General features: G+C 46.3%; 1 protein-coding gene across 1 annotated transcript in view; it reads right to left on the bottom strand.

Annotated features, from left to right (window-relative positions):
- The window catches only part of PDGFD (platelet derived growth factor D), a 347,344-nt gene that overhangs the window by 170,462 nt on the left and 154,684 nt on the right, over positions 1-22,198 (bottom strand). The gene's annotated exons all lie outside the window — the stretch shown is intronic.

Raw genomic sequence — 22,198 nt, forward strand, 5'->3', positions numbered from 1 at the left:
ATTCCCAGGAGAACCATGCAAAACACCCATGTTGAGACTAATAATACTATTTACCTAGGTCATATCGGAGGATTGATAGAACATATGAAATGAGACTTCCAGGTAAAAGTTATGCACAATTTCAAAGAAAAACTCCCCCCACCCCCGCATGTCAGCGAGGACAGCACAGCGGCTCAGGAGGAAAAGCTGGACAAATAATAAGCAGCGGTTGCTGGTAATCTATGCAGCTGCTTATCTTGTCAACCGTACAAGGTATTTTTCGGTACAAATATTTACACGATCGGTTTCAGAGCCGTTTCTCATGGAATTGGCAAGCGCATAATTTTTTATATTTCTTATAATTGCTAGCAAAAACAGAAAGTCTCTTTCCGGTTTTATACTGCATTGCAAAAGTATTAAGACCCTTGAAGGGGGTTGCCCAGGATTCAAATCATGCCTATTTAATATAACAAACAAAACAAAACCAGCGCCACACCGGTTCCCAGGTTGTGTGCAGTATTGCACCCAAACTCCATTCATTTTAGTTCAGCGCAGCAGCAATACCAGCAGATACGACCCACGGACAGGTGTGCACATCGTTCTGTGGCCTCTACAGCTATTAGAAAATGTTGGGCGCCTTACAGTTCAATGATAAGGGCCCCATGCAAATATAAGGTTTATCAGGCTAAAAAAGTAGTCTAAAATACACCAGGAGACAAAATGCTCCCAATGCACGTTTCGCTAGAAAACCCTCAGACAAAGCTTTTCTTCATTTTTTTTTATATAGCGCTAACCTATTCCGCAGTGCACACATTACCATCACTGTCTCCAATGGGGCTCACAATCTAAATTCCCTATCAGTATGTCTTTGGGATGTGGGAGGAAACTGGAGTACCCAGAGGAAACAAACTTCTTGCCCTCCAACAAAGCTTTTCAAGTGAAACGTGCAGTTTTATTAGAAAAGATCCCCTGACAAAGCTTTTTAAGTTAAATGCATTGGGAGCAGTGGACCTTCTGATGTATTGTAGGCTGCTCAGGTAGGCTGAAATCTAAGCACCCCAGGTCTCAATGTTGTAACTAGAAAAACCCCAAAATTTGACCAACAAAATCATAAGGTACACTTCCAAATATAGTGAAGGAACCAAGGAAAAGGAAATACAAAACCCAAACTAAAATTGAATCATTTTATTAATTAATAATGAAATAAAAACAAGGATGTGAATAAATATACTAGGGGAACATTGAGGAAAGCAGAGTGACCTCCAAGTAGTCTACACCAATAGTAAAATCAAATGAGGGTAATGACAGAAGTTCCAATAAAAAGCCATATGCAAACAATTAGATATCAATAAACATACAATATGTATGTATAAATACAATTAAAGCAGCAGTGGCCAGACGATGAGTCAGTAGACCGGGTGAGACACAGCAGGAGAGCGTGGGAGCGACTGCCAGCTAGAGCGACTCACCAGCGCCAGGGAGGACGCCGACTGAGGACTCCAGAGGGACGGTATCCAGAGAGCCGTCCGAGACTTGTTGCCCCTCTCAAGACTGCGGCCCCAGCACAGCCCGCGGCCGCTGTCGCCTCTCCTCTGCCTGCGGCTGCGGCCTACCCGCGGTCACCCGCGGCCGCCTCCCCTGAGCTCATGACCGCAGCCTGTTCCCTGCCACCCGCGGCCGCGTCCCGCTCTAGTCCGCAGCAGGAGCCGGGCCTCTCTTGATCGCGGACTCCCGGTCGCAGCCGGTAGCTGCGCGAGTGGCCTGTCACTCGCTACTATACATCGCTGCCGCCTGCCCAGGTCCGAGCGCTGTGGCCCATCCGTCCAAGGACTCTGCCGGGGCCTGTGGGGCTCCAGTATCCTCAGCGCGCCGGAGAGCGCGAAGACTGCGTCACCACTTCAGCAAGTGGGCCCAGCAACTATTTCGCCGAAAGACCACCAGCCCGAACGGCGAGGGATATCTGGATGGCTAAGTAGACTCTAGACTTAAGGAGCTGTAGTCGGCCAAACCGCGGCCCTATAGTGACCGGCCGTTGCCGGGAGTAGTCGTGTGCTGCGTTACTGTGTTTGTTTGTTTAGAGCCCCTGCGTGGGTAACCTGTGTTACCCCTGTTTCAGTGATCAGGCCGTGACTGAGGAAAGTCCCCTCAAGTCCCATAAACGTATTCTTAAAAAGCACCGTAGTTGTCTCGTGACTCGACACTGCATCCTGCGTACCTGCGAGCACCACATTTGGCGTAGTCGGCAGGATGCAGTCTCCAAGCGCAGATGGCGTTGCGCCTGATCAGAGTAGGGCTGCAGGCACTGCGGATGATGGGGGTCCCCGCTCCAGCATCTCCCTGGAGGCTATGCTAAGTACCTTGCCCCGGTTTTCTGGCTCCGATACCCTATTGTGGAGCTGGACCGAACGCATGCGGGGCCTCTTCCGTATGCACCCCATGACCTCGATCTAGAGGCTGAGGTGGCCCTTATGGCGCTGGATGGGGAGGCACGGAAGTCGGTTATGTTGAGACCCCCGGGGCGTTGCAACACATTCGCCAGGGTCTTACAGATCCTGGAAGAGACCCACAGGTATCCAACAGACGTGGGGGAGTTGAGAACCCGGTTGTTCAGTCGGATGCAGGGGGAGGGAGAGACCATCACCAAGTATGTGAACGCCCTCCAGGAGCTACACACCGCCATTGAAAGGAAGGACGGAATGGGGGTAAGGCCCATCGACATTACATTGCGTGACCTATTAGTGACTGGACTACGGGACCCGCTAATCAAGCAGGAAATGCGGGAACAGGTCCGAGTGAATCCACGTTTAGCCTTCTCCGAAGTGGGGAGTCAGGCCCGGGTGCGAGAGCAAGAGCAGGGGATGACGGATCCTGTGGGGAAGGCCCGGAGCATGGAGTCCCCCGTCAGCGTGGTTGAAGAACCTCAATGGATTGAGGAAATGAGACAGGAACTGAAGAGTATCCGGGGTGAGCTGGCCGAAGTGAAATAGAGAACAGAGCCCGCGCCCGGCCGACCTGGCTACAAGTCCGGCCCTTGGGAACCTCACAGTACCCGGGGTGGCCGAGCTTCATCGCCCCGGTGTTATGAGTGTGGAGAGCTGGGCCACTTCGCATTGGAGTATCCGCGGCGTGGGAGATACCCACCCCGGTGGACATTAAACTAGAGGGCTCCGGACATGGGGGACGCCGCTCGGAGCTGGAAGCCACAACGAGGGGTGGTGGAAGTCCCGAAGAACTGGTCGCAAAGTGCCCATTAGTATGGGCCGAAGTTGAGGGTCGTGCTGTGCGGTGCCTAGTGGATACGGGGTTGCAGGTGACGACCATGCCGGCAACGTACTTCCGGCAGCATTTCCCAGAAGCGGCAAGGCCCCAGTGGGGGTCCATGATATGACTAGTGGCCGCAAACCAACTGCTGGTACCTGTTGCCGGGGTGGTGTGGCTTCAGATGACATTGTGTGGGAAATCCCTCGGTCGCCGGGGAGTGGTCCTAACCGAAGGAGAGACTAACGACCGTCACCCGATCATCTTGGGCATGAACATACTGCGGGAGTTCGGCAATCTACTCGTCAACGACACCACGCAGGAGACCCTAAGTCAGTGGGGTTCTCGCACGGCCCAGGGGCAGGTCTTCCAGCGGTTGGTGCGGGAAGTGCGAGTGCTCCAGGAGTGTCAGGAGGGAGGGTGAGGCGCTGGGCAAGGTCATCGCACTGGCGGCCCCTCCGCTCGTGCTTCCTCCAGGGCAGACAGTGGTGGCTCTGCCGATCCGCGCCCCAATACCACTGGAGGGCGTGGAGGTGCAGTTGGAACCATGTTATTCGGAGCGCCTGCACCCTGGCATCCTGGTGGCTCGCTCCCTGACCACAGTGCGGGAAGGGACTGTCTTGGTACGTTGTGTTAACCTGGAAGATCAAGAGATCACCCTGAAGCCCCGGGCCAAGATGGCCAAACTAGTGAAGCCAATGGAGGAGATGCTGCCGGACCCCGTGGTCCAGTTGAGGGTGCAACCCGAAGATCCCTGGGCAGTGACGGTACAAACCCAACAGGCTGCCGCATCCTCGACCCAAGAAAAAGGTTGAGTCATCCTGGAGAGAATGCGGGCCAAACTGTCCGGCCTAGCGCCAGCCCAGCTTCTCCAAGTAGAGACACTCCTTGGACAATTTTACAGTGTCTTCACCAGCCACGAGGACAACTTCGGATGTACTACGGCCATCATGCATGGGATCCCCACGGCAGGAGCGGCCCCCATCCGGGAGCGGTATCGGCAAATACCACCACAGCTATACCAGGAAGTGAAAACTCTGTTAGCCCAAATGCTTCAGAAGGGGGTCATATGAGAGAGCCAAAGCCATTGGGCAGCCCCTATTGTCCTGGTTCAGAAGAAAGATGGCACTTTGCGTTTTTGCGTGGATTATCGGAAGTTGAACGCCTGCACCATCAAGGATTCCTATCCACTGCCCCGCATAGAAGAGTCTCTGTCCGCCCTGGGGAATGCAACATACTTTTCAACCCTTGACCTGGCCAGTGGGTACTGGCAGGTGGCAATGTCAGAGGAAGACAGGGCCAAGACGGCATTCATCCTTCCCATGGGACTGTTCGAGTTCAATCAGATGCCGTTTGGGCTGGCCAACGCCCCAGGAACTTTCCAGCGGTTGATGGAGCGGTGTCTAGGAGACCTCAACTTTGAAGCCATGTTGACATACCTGGACGATATTATCATCTATTCCGCCACGTTCGAGGTCCACCTGAAGCGGTTCGGGCAGGTGCTCGGCCGGCTGCAGAAGTACGGGTTAAAGGTAAAGCCCCAGAAATGCCACCTGTTCCGCACCCAAATCGAGTACCTGGGGCATACCGTCTCGGCGGAGTGCGTCCGACCATCCCTGGAAAAGGTCACTGCCGTCCAGGGGTGGCCTACCCCCGAGACGGTGAAAGACGTGCATGCCTTCTTGGGGCTGGCCGGCTACTACCGTCGGTTCGTGAAAAATTTTGCACGCCGAGCTCGAGCCCTGCAGGACCTGCTGGAGGGGGCTCCCTCCAGGGTGAATGGTCGGAAGGTCCAGTGTGCAGCAACCGCAAGAGGATGCGTTTCAAGATCTTAAGGCTGCGCTCTCGGACGCCCCGGTGTTGGCATATGCGGATTTCTCGCAACCGTTCATCCTACATACCGACGGGAGCATTCAGGGACTAGGAGCTGTGTTGTCACAGGTGCAGGGCAGCCGGGAGAGAGTGATCACCTATGGTAGCCGGTCGCTGCATGACTCAGAACGCAACCTGGACAATTACAGCTCCTTTAAGCTCGAGCTCCTTGCGGTGGTGTGGGCAATAAGGGAGCGATTCGCAGAGTACCTGGCAGGCTCCGAGGTAGTAGTGCGGACCAATAACCCGTTGGCCCACTTGGAGAACGCCAAACTGGGGGCCCTCGAGCAACGGTGGGTGGCTCGATATGGCCAAATTCAATTATAAGATCATCTACAAACGGGGAGCTGAAAACGTGCACGCCGACGCGCTCTCCAAAATCGGACATACCACCCCAGGGAGAAGTCGAGATGACGAATTAGAGGCAGACGAGACGCCGTTCGCCCTCCCCACCGCCGCGCCTACAATCAACGCGCAGGAAGCGCCTCATTCGGGACTCCTTGGAGGGATGTTGGAACAGCCCTGTGACAACTGGATCTAGCAGCAACAAGAAGACACAGAAATTGGACTCCTGCGCCGATGGGTGGCTGCCGGTAAATTGCCCATGGGCTCACAAGGACAGACTTTAACCCAAGATATGCTGCTGATGTTGCGCTAGTGGGAGAAACTAGCCATAAAAAGAGGACTTTTATATCGAAAAGCCACGTCACGAACCACGTCAGCTACGATATGGCAGGTGATAGTGCCCGGAGCCCTTCTCAACCAACTGGCCCGGGAAGCCCTTGAAAAAGGGGCTCATTTCGGTGCTCAAAAGACTTTACAATGGCTACAGCAGATAGTGTACCACCCATGCTTGCACGCTGCTGTAGAAGAAGTTTGTCGAACCTGCCGTTCGTGTGAACTCGCTAAACCCACCCGCGCAACTAGCCCCGGTGCAAACTATTGTAACATCGGCCCCTCTGGAGCTTCTTACGGTGGACTATCTAACCATAGGTCCTGCCTATCAGGGGTATGCACATTGCCTCGTTATGGTGGACCATTTCACCAAGTTTGCCGTGGTCACCCCTACCCGAGACCAAACAGCGGAGTCAGCCGCCTATGCGATTTGCAAAAACTTTATTCAAGTGTACGGCTGTCCACAACTAATACATTCGGACCAAGGGGCGTGCTTCCTGGGAAAAGTCATGGAAGAGCTACACCATCTTTACGGGATCGATAACTCGTGGACTACGCCATACCACCCGCAGGGAAATGGAGCTTGTGAGCGATTCAATCGTACACTAATCCAAATGCTGCGCTCCCTAGAGAGCGACCACAAGGCCCGCTGGCCTGAATATGTCCCCGAGCTGGTGTGGGTGTATAACAATCGGGTACATCGAGTGACTGGTTACACCCCCTACTCATTGCTGTTCGGACGAGAAGGCAAAGGCATTACGGAGGTGGAATTGAACCCGGAGGAACCACAACCCTGGACCGGGGTTTCCTCACGGGTCCGAAACTCCCGGCATCGGCTGCAGATCCTCCACCATATCGTCCATACGAAGCTCCAGGATCTAGAACACCAAGGAGGAGCACTACCCCCACCCATTGACTTTCAAGCTGGGGATCGGGTACTTGTACTTGATCAACGCCCCCAAAACAAGTTAGAAAACCGGTGGGAGGCGAACCCGTACCGAGTGTTGCGCCCCGACGGGCCTGTGTACGAAATACAATCTGAAGGAAACAATGCGCCCCTCACTCGGATTGTGCACCGTAACATGTTACGACCATGCACATCTACTGATCCCCCCGAGACCCGAACCGACCCCCCAGGTCCCTGACCCCCTGACTATGGTCTGGGACCTGGATGACGAAGAGGACTTCCCCGTCACATCTGCGGGGCGCCCCAGCAGTGGCAATACCGTAGACCCGGAAATCCCACTAGAACCAACTAGTCGACCACCCTCCACCACCCCAGAAGACTCCACTACACCCGAGCTTTGACGCTCCGAGCGGTCAACAGCTGGCCAACTCCCTGAACGTTACGAACAGGACCAGTTCGTATGGCGACAAGGGCTATCATCCCAAGGAACTAATACGAATCTACAGAAACCCTCGCCCGAGGACTGGCGAGCATACAGGGCGGGGGAGTGTGGGAGGAACGGCCCCGTCGAGTGTCTGGGCCGGAACCAGAGGAGCCGTCATCTGGGTTCCGGAGGAAACTGATCCCGGGGGACAGGATTCGAGGACGGACCGTTGTGACTGACAGGTGGGCTGGGGGAGGGACCGATATAAGGGGCACCTGGGCAGCGCCAGGCTCTTCAGCTAGTATATATATTACACATATACTAGCTGAAGAGCCTGGCGTCGCCCCGGCCATAGTAAATAACTGTGGTTAGTTATAACAAATTATAATGATTATCCGCCATCCCATAGTCCCGTGCCCATATACCCATCATACATATCCTCCATCCCATAGTCCCATGCCCATATACCCATCATACATATCCTCCATCCCATAGTCCAGTGCCCATATAACCATCATACATATCCTCCATCCCATAGTCTCATGCCCATATACCCATCATACATATCCTCCATCCCATAGTCCAGTGCCCATACACCCATCATACATATCCTCCATCCCATAGTCCCATACCCATATACCCATCACACATCCTCCATCCCATAGTTCCATGCCCATATACCCATCACACATCCTCCATCTCATAGGTGTATGTGTGTGTATGTGTATCAAGCCACGTCCACTCCACATAGCCCCACCCACTCCGCATAGCGGGGACATCAATTGATTATGACATCATCAGTTAATTATGACTTAATCAAATGATCATGAACTCATTGAATAATTCTGACATCAAATGATTATGATATCATTGAATAATTGTGACATCATCAGTTGATTATGACATCATCGATTGATTGTGATATCATCAAATGATTATGACATCATCAGCGGGCTATGTGGAGTGGGCATGGCTTGATACACACACACATACACATACAGTACATACACTCAGTTTTATATATAATATATATATATATACACACACACACACACAAACAGTATAGATCGGTTCACTAAGCTGCTCAAAGAGGTAGACACAGGAACGCTTTCCATTTATGTTTTCCGCTGGTTTATTAAAAAGTGTGCTGCATAAACCAGTACAACTTTAGGAAAAACATACACAGTCTTTCTGGCATACCAGAGAAAACACGAAATAAAATACAGTATAGTCTGTGTGGCTGTGGGGTGTACTCGTTTAGTGAAAAAAAAGAAGGTTCATCTCTCTTTAACATGAGCACAGCTCTGGAGATCTCATCTTCAGACACACCGCACACTGAATTAATCCAAAGGCTTCACATTTACCTTCTGAACGACACCCTGGGTTAGCGACGTGGTGGACAGACTCCCACCCACTCTCCAGATGTTCACCAAAATCTAGCCCTATTATGACTGATTAACTCCTCTCAACACTTAACATGCTGGAGCTTGCTTCTGGGTTCATATCACTGAGGCTAGCATCCTTAGTGACACACATCTCCCCTCCAGTATTTTACTAGTGAGACTCTCACAATGTATTATATATATTATATATATACAGTGTATATATATATATATATATATATATATATATTACATTGTGAGAGTATCACTAGTAAGATACTGGAGGGGAGATATCGTAAGGCATGGGAAATCTGCCTGCCACACAGATACTGCGATGAGACGACCTGCTCCGCTGTTGCCACTGCCACCGCTGAAACCCTGAACTGCCTCACAACAGGAGACTACAGTCCGATAAGTTTAACCTCTTTGTTACTGAACTCTCATTTGTCCCTCAACTACCCTGCCACTCTCCCAGTTCTGCATCATTCCTTACCATCACCCTACAATCCCTCACTCCCTGCGTAGATTACATTCCCCTGTAAATAAACCTACTTAATCCTTGCTCTGCCTCCCCATGCGTGACTGCATCAAGCGTTCCTGCGATTTCTACAGATGCACCAAGTCTGGAGCTTTACACAATTCTACCCACTTGACCTGTGGCGGTGGCAAGTGGGGTTCATGTTTGTGGGGTTGATGTCCCCTTTGTATTGTCTGAGAAGAGAGAGAGAGGATTAAAAAAGATATAAATAAACTGGAGCAGTGGGCAGCAACTAACAGAATGGTTTTTAACAGGGAAAAATGCAAAGTACTACATCTGGGCAATAAAAATGAAAAAAGCATATACAGAATGGGAGGAACAGGGCTAAGCATCAGCACATCTGAAAAAGACTTGGGTATACTAATAGATCACAGACTGAATATGAGTCAACAGTGTGATGCAGCAGCAAAAAAGGCAAATGCAATTCTAGGATGTATTAACAGAAGCATACAGTCTAGATCACGTGAAGTCATTATTGCCCTCTACTCCTCTTTGGTCAGACCTCATCTGGCATACTGTGTCCAGTTTTGGGCACCACATTTTAAAAAAGACATCAACAAACTGAAGCACGTTCAGAAAAGAGCGACCAGAATGGTGACCGGTCTGCAAACCCTGTCTTATGAGGAAAGGTTGCAGGATTTGGGAATGTTTAGCTTGCAAAAGAGAAGACTGAGAGGAGACTTAATAGCTGTCTACAAATATTTCAAGGGCTGTCACATTGTAGAAGGATCATCTTTATTCTCATTTGCACAAGGAAAGACTAGAAGCAATGGGATGAAACTGAATGGGAGGAGACACAGATTAGATATTAGAAAATACTTTTTGACAGTTAGAGTGATAAATGAGTGGAACAGGCTGCCATGAGAAGTGGTAAGGTCTCCTTCAATGGAAGTCTTCAAACAGAGGCTGGAAAGACATCTGTCTGGGATGATTTAGCGAATCCTGCTTTGAGCAGGGGGTTGGACCAGATGGCCAAGGAGGTCCCTTCCAACTCTACCATTCTATGATTCTATATGGAGGCACTGTGCATATAATTTTATGGGCACTATAGCTAGTACTGTTATGGGGGGCACTGTGTCTTTCATTATATGGGCACTATAGCTAGTACTGTTATGGAGGCACTATGTATATCATTCTATAGGCACTATAGCTAGTAAGCTAGTACTGGTATGGGGGCACTGTGTATTTCATATTATGGGTTCTATAGTTCCTACTGTTATGGGGGCACTATGTATATCACTCTATGGGCACTATGGGTAGTACTGTTATGAGGGCACTTTGTATATCATACTATGAGCTCTATAGTTGCTACTATTATGGGGGCACTATGTATATCATTCTATGGACACTATGGGTAATACTGTTATGGGGGCACTATGTATATCATTCTATGGACACTATAGCTAGCACTGTTATGGGGCACTGTGTATATCATTCTATGGGCACTGTAGCTAGTACTGTTATGGGGCACTGTGTATATCATTCTACGCACACTATAGCTAGTACTGTTATGGGGGCACTATATATATCATTATATGGGCACTATAGTTAGTACTGGTATGGGGACACTGTGTGTATCATTATATGGATACTATAGCTAGTACTGTTAAGGGGGCACTGTGTATTTCATATTATGGGCTCTATAGTTCCAACTGTTATGGGGGCACAATGTATATCATTCTATGGGCTCTTTAGTTTCTACTGTTATGGGGCACTGTGTATATCATTATATGGACACTATAGCTAGCACTGTTATGGGGGCACTTTGTATATCATACTATGAGCTCTATAGTTCCTACTGTTATAGGGGCACTGTGTATATCATTCTATGGGCTCTTTAGCTTCTACTGTTATGGGGCACTGTGTATATCATTATATGGGCACTATAGCTAGTACTGTTATGGGGGCACTGTGTATATCATTCTATGGGCACTATAGCTAGTACTGTTATGGGGCACTGTGTATATCACTCTATGGGCACTATAGCTAGTACTGTTACGGGGGCACTATGTATATCACTCTATGGGCACTATGGGTAGTACTGTTATGGGGCACTGTGTATATCACTCTATGGGCTCTATAGCTAGTACTGTTACGGGGGCACTATGTATATCACTCTATGGGCACTATGGGTAGTACTGTTATGGGGGCTCTATGCATATCAAACTATGGGCACTGTAGTTCGTACTGTTATGGGGGCTCTATGCATATCATATTATGGGCACTGTAGTTCGTACTGTTATGGGGGCACTGTGTATATGAACGTCCCCTATAGAAGGATGTCACTGTGTTACAATCCTCACCCCATCTCTGATTACAGCGGATCGGTAGATATCCATCACCGCCCCGATCAGACGGCTGCTCACGGTGGCAGCTCCGTCCCGGCCTCGGATCTCTCTTATATCTCATCGCAGCTCACAGTCTCAGTGATACATTGCAATATGAGAAATTAATGTGGCGCCGTCCGGCCTCTCATATCATCATGATTGATAAATTTCGATGACTGATAGATCTGAAGGATCGCGCCTCCTAATTGAATCTTGGAAACTATTTTGCTCTCGTTCTCATCTTGAAAGCTAATTTACCAATAAATAACTGAATCAGGAAATCGACAGCAGAAAATTGAACAATCTGCTGTGACAATTTCAGACAATCCGCGGCAAACTGTTATTGATATAATGATGACGAGGCGGCAAACACAATAATTTATGAGCGTAATAAAATCTTCTATCTTTACTTTATTACTTTTTTTTTTTTGGCTGGGGAAAAAATATAAGTCCCTATAGGTGGAGTGAGCAGATGTTTATGACAACCCGTGTTACAATTCATGCTATAGGCAGAGGAACGACCTTTACTGTCCTCCCCTCTGCTGACCAGATGGAGGGCATATACGGCAATTCATCATCTTCCAGGGGGTAAGGTGTGGGGTCAAAATCATAAAATCCCAGGGTGGTGGAGAGTAAGGATGGTCACACATGACTGGAAAGAGGCAGACTGTGAAAATTCCCTTAAGTGTATATTTCTTAAAGAGCCCTTCCCCCCAAATAATATAAATATGGATACTGACTGATAGGCCTTTGAACAATAGCTAAACTTTATTTTTTTGGCCGGCGTCACACACAACAATAAAAAAAAATCGGTCTGAACATCGGACAAATGTTTCATGAACAGTGATCCGTCTGTCACCCGAATTTCCTGTGATGATCCTATTTTATGTGCATCTAAGCATCCGTTTGTCATCCGTCTGGCGATATTTTCTCAGAGGCTTGCAAAATGGCCATATAATGGATCCCTATGGCAGGTTAAAACCCAAAACGAAAGAATAGATATATACACATAGAATATATATATATATATATATATATATATATATATATATATATATATACACACATGTCATTGAGACACACATACATATATATATATATACATAATTCATACAGTTCTTCATAGCCGAATAGCCGATGAAACAGTTGCCGGCTTTTGTAAAATCATTCCCCAACCTGACATGAAATGACACATGGTTTACATACAGTAGATCATTTCATTTCATGTATTTTTTATATGTCTTTCACTAGTAATTAGACGAGGGTTTGTGTGTAAAATTTGGGAGGTGTAGATGTTAATTTAAAGGGTTAATTCGTTGTAAAAAATTGCGTGGGCTCCCGCGGTAATTTGTCAACCAGAGAGGAAAAGAAGGTGAGTGAGAAAAGATTTTAATAGCCGTGAGAGGGACCATTGTTTTTGCCCCCCCCGGATACAAAAATCTGCCCCCAGACACCCCAGAAATGGCGCATCTATAAGATGTGCCATTTCTGGCACTTATCCTCTCTATTCCCATTGCCCTGTAGTGGTGGCTAATGGGTTAATATAACAAAGGGTTAATGTCACCATTCGATTGTAAGGTGACATCAAGCCGATTAATAATGGAGAGGTGTCAATGAGACACCAATCCATTATTAACCCTATACTAAGAAAGGGTTAAAAACCACACACAGACATTAATTAAAAAGTCTTTTAATGAAATAAATGCACCAAGTTTTTGACAAATTTTTATTACTCTAGTAATCCAAAATAAAACCATGACCTGCTAAAAAAATAATATAAAAAATCACTAATATCCTTACCTCTCCGCCGTTCAGTCATGTCCCACGCTGCAATCCATCAGAAGGGGTTAAACAGTTTACAATGAGGACCGGTGCTAATGCGACCAACCCCACTGTAAACTACTACAAAATGAATTAGTTCAGCTCTGCGCAGCCTCACTGGCTGCCTGGCGATGAACTAATTACCGTGGGAAAGTTTCTGACTTTTTTCCCACGCTCATTAGTTCTCTTCAGGTCAGCCGGGGACTCCTGCTGACGTCACTGAGGCTGCGAGGAGTCTCCTGGCTGACCTGAAGTGAACTAATGAGCGCGGGAAAAAAGGCCGAAACTTTCCCACGGTAATTAACATAGCAACATAGTTTTGAAGGCTGAAGGAAGACCTTATGTCCATCTAGTTCAGCCTATTTTTAGTGCAGCTGTTCTGCATTGTTGATCCTGGGGAAGGCAAAAAACCCACAGAATAGAAGCCAATTTTCTTCATACGGAAAAAAAAATTCCTTCCCCTAAGCTGGGTCAATCATCTACCTATAATATTATGTTATTCGTAACCTTCTATACTGTTACTCACAAGAAAAGCATCCATTCCTTTCTTAAATTCATTCAGTGAGTGGGCCATCACCACTTCCTCAGGAAGAGAATTCCAGAGCCTCACTGCTCTTACCGTGAAGAACCCTCTTCTATGCTGGTGCAGAAATTGTCTTTCCTCCAAACGAAGAGAATGCCACCTTGTTCTTGTCACAGTTCTTCTCCAGGCAGCCATTTGAGGCTGCGCAGAGCTGAATTAATTCATTCTGTAGTAGAGTACAGTGGGGCTGGTCGCATTAGCACCGGTCCTCATTGTAAACTATTTAACCCCTTCTGATGGATTGCAGCGGGGGACATGACTGAACGGCGGAGAGGTAAGGATATTGGTGATTTTTTATTTTTTATGTTATTTTGTTTGCAGGTCATGGTTTTATTTTGGATTACCAGAGTAATAAAAATTTGTCAAAAACTTGGTGTCTTTATTTCATTAAAATACTTTTTAATGTCTGTGTGTCTTTTAACCCTTTCTTAGTATAGGGTTAATAATGGATCAGTGTCTAATTGACACATCTCCATTATTAATCGGCTTAATTTCACCTTACAACCAAATGGTGACATGAACCCTTTGTTATATTAACCTATTAGCCACTGCTACAGGGCAATGGGAATAGAGAGGATAAGTGCCAAAAATGGCACATCTAATAGATGCGCCATTTCTGGGGTGTCTGGGGGCAGATTTTTGTAGTCGGGGGGGGGGCAAAAACAATGGTCCCTCTCAAGGCTATTAAAATCTGCCCTCACTCACCTGCTTTACCTCTCTGGTTGGCAATTTACTGCAGGAGCCCACGCAATTTTTTACAATGAATTAACCCCTTAAATTAACACCTACACCTCCCAAATTTTACACACAAACCCTCATCTAATTACTAGTGAAAGACATATAAAAAAATACATGAAATGGTTTACTGTATAAATATATATATACTAGATGGTGGTCCAATTCTATTGCATCGGGTATTCTAAAGTCTCTGTTAAAATAAAAAATAGTGATATACTCACCTCCCGACGGCCCCCGGACTCTTTCTCTCCTCTCACCACGCGCCCGGCATCTTCCGGTTCCAGTAATTCTTTGTGCTAAACACAGCTGATGACGTCGCACTCTCGCGAAAGTGACGTCATCTCCGGCCCTTCTCGCTAAGCATTACTGGAACCGGAAGATCCCGGGAGTGTGGTGAGAGGCGGGACAGAGTCCGGGGGCCGTCGGGAGGTGAGTATATCACTATTTTTTCAGAGACTCTAAAATACTCGATGCGATAGAATCAGGCCACCATCTAGTGTATTATACTCCTGTTACACCCGGAGCTGCTGTCACTGTTCTGCTGTTACCTAATGTATTGTACTCCAGTTACACCCAGAGCTGCTGTCACTGTTCTGCTGTTATCTAATGTACTGTACTCCAGTTACTCCCAGAGCTGCAGTCACTGTTCAGATCATACCTAATGTATTGTACTCCAGTTACACCCAGAGCTGCAGTCACTTTTCTGCTCTTACCTAATGTATTGTACGCAAGTTACACCCAGAGCTGCAGTCACTGTTCTACTGTTACCTAATGTATTGTACTCCAGTTACAGCCAGAGCTGCAGTCACTGTTCTGCTGTTACCTAATGTACTCCTGTTACACCCAGAGCTGCAATCACTGTTCTGCTCTTACCTAATGTATTGTATATGTACAGGACTGTGCCTGTGTAACGAGCGACGCAGCAGTGATGCCTTTAATGGCTGTAATGTGCCTGTACAATAAGCGATGCGGCCGTGTTGCAGCGATGACTAAGCGACTATCGCTGATTGGTCACGGCCTAACTGCCACGACCAATCAGCGACGCAGGATTTCGGTTACAGACAGACATGATAAGACAATTATATAGATATATGTGCGTCTCAATGACATGTATATATATATGTGTATTCTATGTGTATATATCAATTCTTTCGTTTCTTTATTAAACCTGTCAGTGTGATTTTACTGTATTGCAAAATGAATTGCCGGCTTTTGTTAAAGGACACCGGGTGCGATTTTATCGCAAGTCACGCTTGTGGTCCGTTTGTTATCCAATTTTTAATCGCACCCATAGACTTGCATTGGCAAGTACGATCCGAAAATGGGTGACAATCGCAGCATGCTGCGATTGTCTCGGTCCAAGGAAAAGATCCAAAAAAAAAATCGGATGATGGGAGCTACACCATAGAATAACATTGGGATGATTGCAATGCGATTTTTTATCGCATTGCATTCGTTCGATTTTTTCGCTAGTGTGACGCCGGCCTAATAGGGAATAAGTCTTCACTACTATTAAAATTGTTTATATGCATTTCCAAATCCCAGCTTTTCCCTATTTGCCTACATTTGGAGTACAGCTGATGGCAGTGAAAAGGTCAGCACTTGTCTCCTCTGAGTGTTGTGCTTGGGGCTCGTGCACAAGATTTTCTCATACAAGTGCTATCGGAACTGTGCAAAATCAGCAATGCAAGCCTATAGATCCATAAAAAAAAAAATCAAAGAGCACTCAGATGACATCTGAGTGTGGTCCGGTTTTGACACACTGACACATTGGAAAAACTTTTTTCTTTCTTTGCCACTTTGATCAACTGATGACTGTAAGAAAGGAGAAGGTGGAGAAACTTTTTTTTTCAGACTACACTGTGATCAAACTCTGATTAAACTCTGATCAAAGTCTGATCCAATGAATCTGTCCATTTTTCTCAGACGTGAAAAAAATCAGACATCTGAACGAGGCCTAAGGGAGACAGAGGTGCTGAGTTGACCCTTTCACTGCCATTATTTGTACTCCAAACCCTGCTAAAGGAAGGCAATTAGATGGCAGAAAATCAGGGGTTTGAAAGTCATCTACTTGCATTTTTTTTTTACTCTTTTTGCATTGTTGAAGATTCAGGAGTCACCTAATCTGGGCATGAGAATATCTGATTTTATATTTTTATTCTTCTGAATCTTTAAGGGCTCATTCACATTTCAGATTTTGGGTCCTAGTGCTATCTATGTTTTTCACAGATAGCACTCCTACCAATGATGGTCTATAGGGCTGTTCTCACTTGTCCGTGATTTTATGCAGATCGAGTGGTCAGAGCAAAATCACAGAGACATGTCCAATATATATTTATTTATTTGACTCTTTTATATAGTGCAGGGATGTCAAATGCAAACACACAGAGGGTAAAAAATGGAAAAACTTGGACAACCAGTATACAATATAATGGGCCCCACAAAGTCCTCCATACAGAAAAATGGGCTCCCAAATAGTACTCCATACAGAATAACAGACCCCACATAGTCCTCCATGCAGTATTATGGACAACACATAGTCCTCAATTCAAAATAATGGGTGCCACATACTCCTCCATACAGAATAATTTGCTCCACGCTGTTCCCTATACAGAATAATGGGCCCCACATAGTCATCCATACAGTATTATGGGCCCCACATACTGCAGTCCTCTATACAGAATAATGGACCCCAAATAGTCCTCCATACAGTATTATGGTCCCCATATAGTCCTCCATGCAGAATAATGGTCCCCACATAGTCCTCAATACAGTATTATGGGCCCCACATAGTCCTCCATACAGTATTATGGTCCCCACATAGTCCTCAATACAGAATAATGGGCCCCACATAGTCCTCTATACATTATTATGGTCCCCACATAGTCCTCCATGCAGAATAATGGTCCCCACATAGTTCTCAATATAGTATTATGGGCCCACATAGTCCTCTATTCATTATTATGGTCCCCACATAGTCCTCCATGCAGAATAATGGTCACCACATAGTTCTCAATATAGTATAATGGGCCCACATAGTCCTCTATTCATTATTATGGTCCCCACATAGTCCTCCATGCAGAATAATGGTCCCCACATAGTTCTCAATACAGTATTATTGGCCCACATAGTCCTCCATACAGAACAATGGGCCACAAATAGTCCTCAATACATTATTATGGGCTCCATATAGTCCTCCATACATAATATTGGGCCCCACATAGTCCTCAATACATTATTATGGGCTCCATATAGTCCTCCATACATAATATTGGGCCCCACATAGTCCTCAATACAGAATAATGGGCCCCACATAGACCTCCAAACATTATTATGGACACCACATAGTCCTCCATACAGTATTATGGCCTGCACATAGTACTCCATACTGAATAATGGGTCCCACAAAGTGCTCCATATAGAATAATGGCCCCTCATAGGAGTGGTGGTTCTGGTGTTGCAGGCCAAATAAAACCCCCTGGCAAGCCAGATTTGGCCCATTGGCCAGAGTTTCACATGCATGATATAGCGCTGTCATTTGCACAGTGATTTACAGACATTGTATTGATCCAGCTATAGGAACAAACACAACAACGAAAGTCTACGAGTCCATGAAAAATATCCAACCTGAGCACTTCTATGTAACTTGAAGCTCATAGGCCCTTATGCAAAATCTCCAACAGGTCCACGACATACCATGGGTATTTAATAGTAATGGTCTTTTCATATGAGCCAAAGGGACCATTTGGGCTCCCTTAGACTCCCAGTCCTGGGGGCGACTATGAAGTCGCGGATTACTCAAAGGTATTCCTTTACTCTACTAGGTCTTGTCAGTAAATCGCAGTGGAAAAAAACAAGAAATATTGGGAAATTATTGTGGAGGCACGAAGGGATGAGGATAAATAGTTTACATAGTATGGTGTTTGTCTCCATTATCGCTATTACTGCAACTGCTATCCATCTGTCTTCTCAGTGCTTTCTGGCAAGTCACCCATGGAGCAGTGCCTGCAAACTCATGCAGCGTCACTGGCTACCTCGCTGATAGTCAGTAAGATCAAGAGCCTCGTATAAGTGTACTGAGCACCACACCATGTAGGAATACGTGAAGGTTATAAAACTGGATGGCAGAAAGAAAAGAGTGCAGCGGTTGTGATCACCTGGCTGTCTACAGCCAGACAGACCTGCGGCCTGGTTCATCCCCTGCGAGAAGGGTCCTCAGGCTGGAGATATTTTGGGTTACAAAAGTTTAAGCAGAGGTAATACCAATCCAGATAATTGACCGAGAAATGTGGACAGAGAGGACATCTCTCCTGAGATCTCACTCCAAGATTAATCCTCTTGAGACTCTTAGGCTAGGTTCACACAAAGTTTTTTGACTTGGATTTTGAAGCAGGACTACTTTAAAACCCGCAGCAAAACCCTTAGTGAGAGGACTGGTAAAACTCAGATTCTTCCAAAATCAGTCTTTCTCCAGAGCAATTTAAGCAAGGTAGCGGTCTTCAATACCTACAGAGGCGCAGAACAAATCCCCACCAAGTGATTGGCACTTTAGGCGTATTGGTAGGACATGATTAACACAGGGACGTCTGTCATAGACTCATAGTAGGCCTGTACGACAGGATATGGAGTCTACACCTTTTTGGTGGTTGAGATCACTGATCCGTACTTATGAGATAGTGACAGAACAGGTGGTCGGGAATGTGATATTTCCCCAAGATTCTCATCCAGAAATAACTGGTTGAAGTATAAGAAATCCGGCAAAGTTGGATATCCCTAGCAAAATATAGTTTTCTAAGTGCTTGAGTAATACCAATTTTATGGCCTGGATTTTTATGGAATGATTAACAAGTTGGTAGCAAGCCTGTGTCAAGACCTTTGTGGCCTGGATTTCACCAGTGGTACTGCCATTTTCCAAAGTGTCTCATGAGTCATTTTACAATATGACAACACGAGGCCACTGGTGCTGCTGTGAGCAACCTGATTGGCCTAAACGTGCTACCATGGCCCGCAGAGTCTCTGGACATGTCTCCCATCAAGCACTCCATTGGCCGGCAATTGGAGCTGCCAGCAGCGGTTCTTGATGATTTGCCCAAGTGCATTCAGCAATGCAGAACCTTCCTCAAACGACCATTAAAGCGAACTTGTCACCTGTTTTGGCCACTATAAGATGCAGCCACCACCTTTCAGGGCTTATCTACAGCATTCTGTAATGCTGTAGATAAGCCCCTGGTCCAACCTGTAAGATAAGAAAAATAAGTTTTATGATAGTCACCCGGAGGGGCTGTCCGGTCCGATGAGTGTCGTGGGTCCGGGTCTGGCGCCTCCCATCTTCTTGTGATGCCGCCCTCCTGCTTCTTCATCGCTCCCCGGCATCACGCTCCTGCGCAGGCGTACTCATCTGCCTTGGTAAGGGCAGAGCAAAGTACTGCAGTGGCGCAGGTGCCAGGAAAGGTCAGAGATAAGTACGCCTGCGCAGGAGCGTGATGCCAGGGAGCGATGAAGCAAACAGGAGGGCAGCGTCGCAAGAAGATGGGAGACGCTGGACCAACACCTGCAACACCCATTGGACCGGACCGCCCCCGGCTGAGTATAATAAAACTTATTTTTCTTATCTTGCAGGTCGGATCGCATTATAGAATGCTGGAGATAAGCCCTGGAAGGCAGTGACCGCAGCTTATATCGGACAAAACATGTGACAGGTTCCCTTTAATAACCTCACCGATAGCAACCGAGGCTGTAAGTACGGGGATTGCTGAATAACTCAATTTACTCAATACTGAATAATGTTTTGAAAATGCTGATGATTTTATCATCACTTGCACGTGATTAACATGACTATTCATCCTGTAATTTCTGGAATTCCTCACTCTTGGTGAGGAGTGGAGATATATTTCTGATAAACGTGGCACCCACAAACGTCTAAAAATGCTGTAACTCCACATAAAGTTATCACACGTATAAATGATGACTAGCGACTCCCCTACTGCACATTTTGTGCATATGTGAGCGCTATTAAAATATCAATCTGAGATTGACATGAAGGTAGTGTGACTGCTAGGATTGGTGCAGAGTATTCGCTAATCCAAGTCATCAATCTCATGTTTAACAACATGGAGCATAAATAAGAAAGAAACATATGCAGAGCATTCCTACAGGACCTCTTGGGGTTGGGGGGGTGTTCAGAAGTTTTTGGAGATGCAGCCCTATTATTGATGTGCCGACTTTACCAAACATGTGCTATTAATCTGAATATATTAAACCCATACTGTACATGTGATTCTGTCTCCTGGTGTCAAAAACATAAAAGCCTTCTGCTCAGTGCTTAAAGACATAAGCCCAGGGACAATGGACATGCTCGGAAACTGTAACATGATGTATGGGTATTTCTTTATAATACATACATGAAGCTAGGATTAAGATATGTAATTTTTTAAATATAGTCAGTTTATGTTATTATTAGGGTAAAGGAAATCTGCTATGTACTATGAAAGCAACATGATGTAGTGGCAGAGCCCAATTCCATCAAAGTGTCACTTATTGGACTTTGTGTTGCTGTTTCAATAAAATACTTGTTTTAACAGTATGAGATTATCCCTACAGGAATAGGTGGCTCGTACCTCCTAGTTAACTGCTCTGTGTAGCCCATATGGCAAGCGATAGATGCAACTGCGCAAGCCTCGCTGCCGGCGCCATTTTGTTGGAGAAAAAAAAAATTGACTGCAACAAAATGGCAGCGGCGCTTGCCCAGTAGCATTATAGGCAAGCGATAGATGCAACTGCACATGCTCCGACACCAGCACCATTTTGCTGAAGTTGAATTTTTTTTTTCAAAGCCCACACTGTTGTATGCAGTATGTAAAATAGGGGGCAGGTCAGTGAATGATCAGTGAACTGTCATAAGCCCATACAGATGAATATCTAAGCAGAAAAAAACATAAAGCCCAACCCACATCTCCGCCCCAGAGCACCAGAATCTCAAAACTACAAATAAAGATTAAAGAACAACCGCAAGACGGATTTCATCACCCAGGTATCATTTTAACCAGTATATCGGCGCGAACCTGACACTGAGCACAATCCTTCTGACAGGTTCACTTTAAAGTTTATTTGAGTTACAGAAAAAGCTGAGAAAGCAGCAACCACCTGTCCCATTAGGAAAAGCTTCAGCCAATGGTCATAGAATCTCCGATTTGTATAGGAGGTTCCTGGACTTACCAGGTGTTTATGGCATACCTTGCGGATATGCCCCCAATATAAAAAAAGCATACCCCTTTAATTCACAAATATCTGATTTTTGAATATTTACAATTGTTTTTTTGTGTATACTTCTGTTTATAATTAGAGCCATGTGGTTGTTAATGAGACAATCACATTGTATTTGCTGCAGGACACCCACGGTACAGTCAGTAGAGTCAGCTGGGCACTGTTGATGTCCGTCATGTACTTTATGCAAGACAGCTGCACCTAGGCCCTTAAGAGAGGAGGAGGCCTGGAACTTTAATGCCACTGATCAGAGATAGAAATCCTAAAAGTCGATATGGACCCTATAAAAACCCTTCTCATATGACTTAGGGTTAACCAGAAACTCTATTTGCAGATATGTTTCACGGTTTTTGACTCCTCATCAGGGCAAAGCAAGATAACTGGTTGGCTGAGTAAGATTCCTTTAACAGAGAAAATAAGGAGTAACATTT

This window comes from Dendrobates tinctorius, unplaced genomic scaffold (genome assembly GCF_039654945.1).
Source record: "Dendrobates tinctorius isolate UK_male_01 unplaced genomic scaffold, ASM3965494v1 ptg000256l, whole genome shotgun sequence".
Lineage (NCBI taxonomy): Eukaryota > Metazoa > Chordata > Amphibia > Anura > Dendrobatidae > Dendrobates > Dendrobates tinctorius.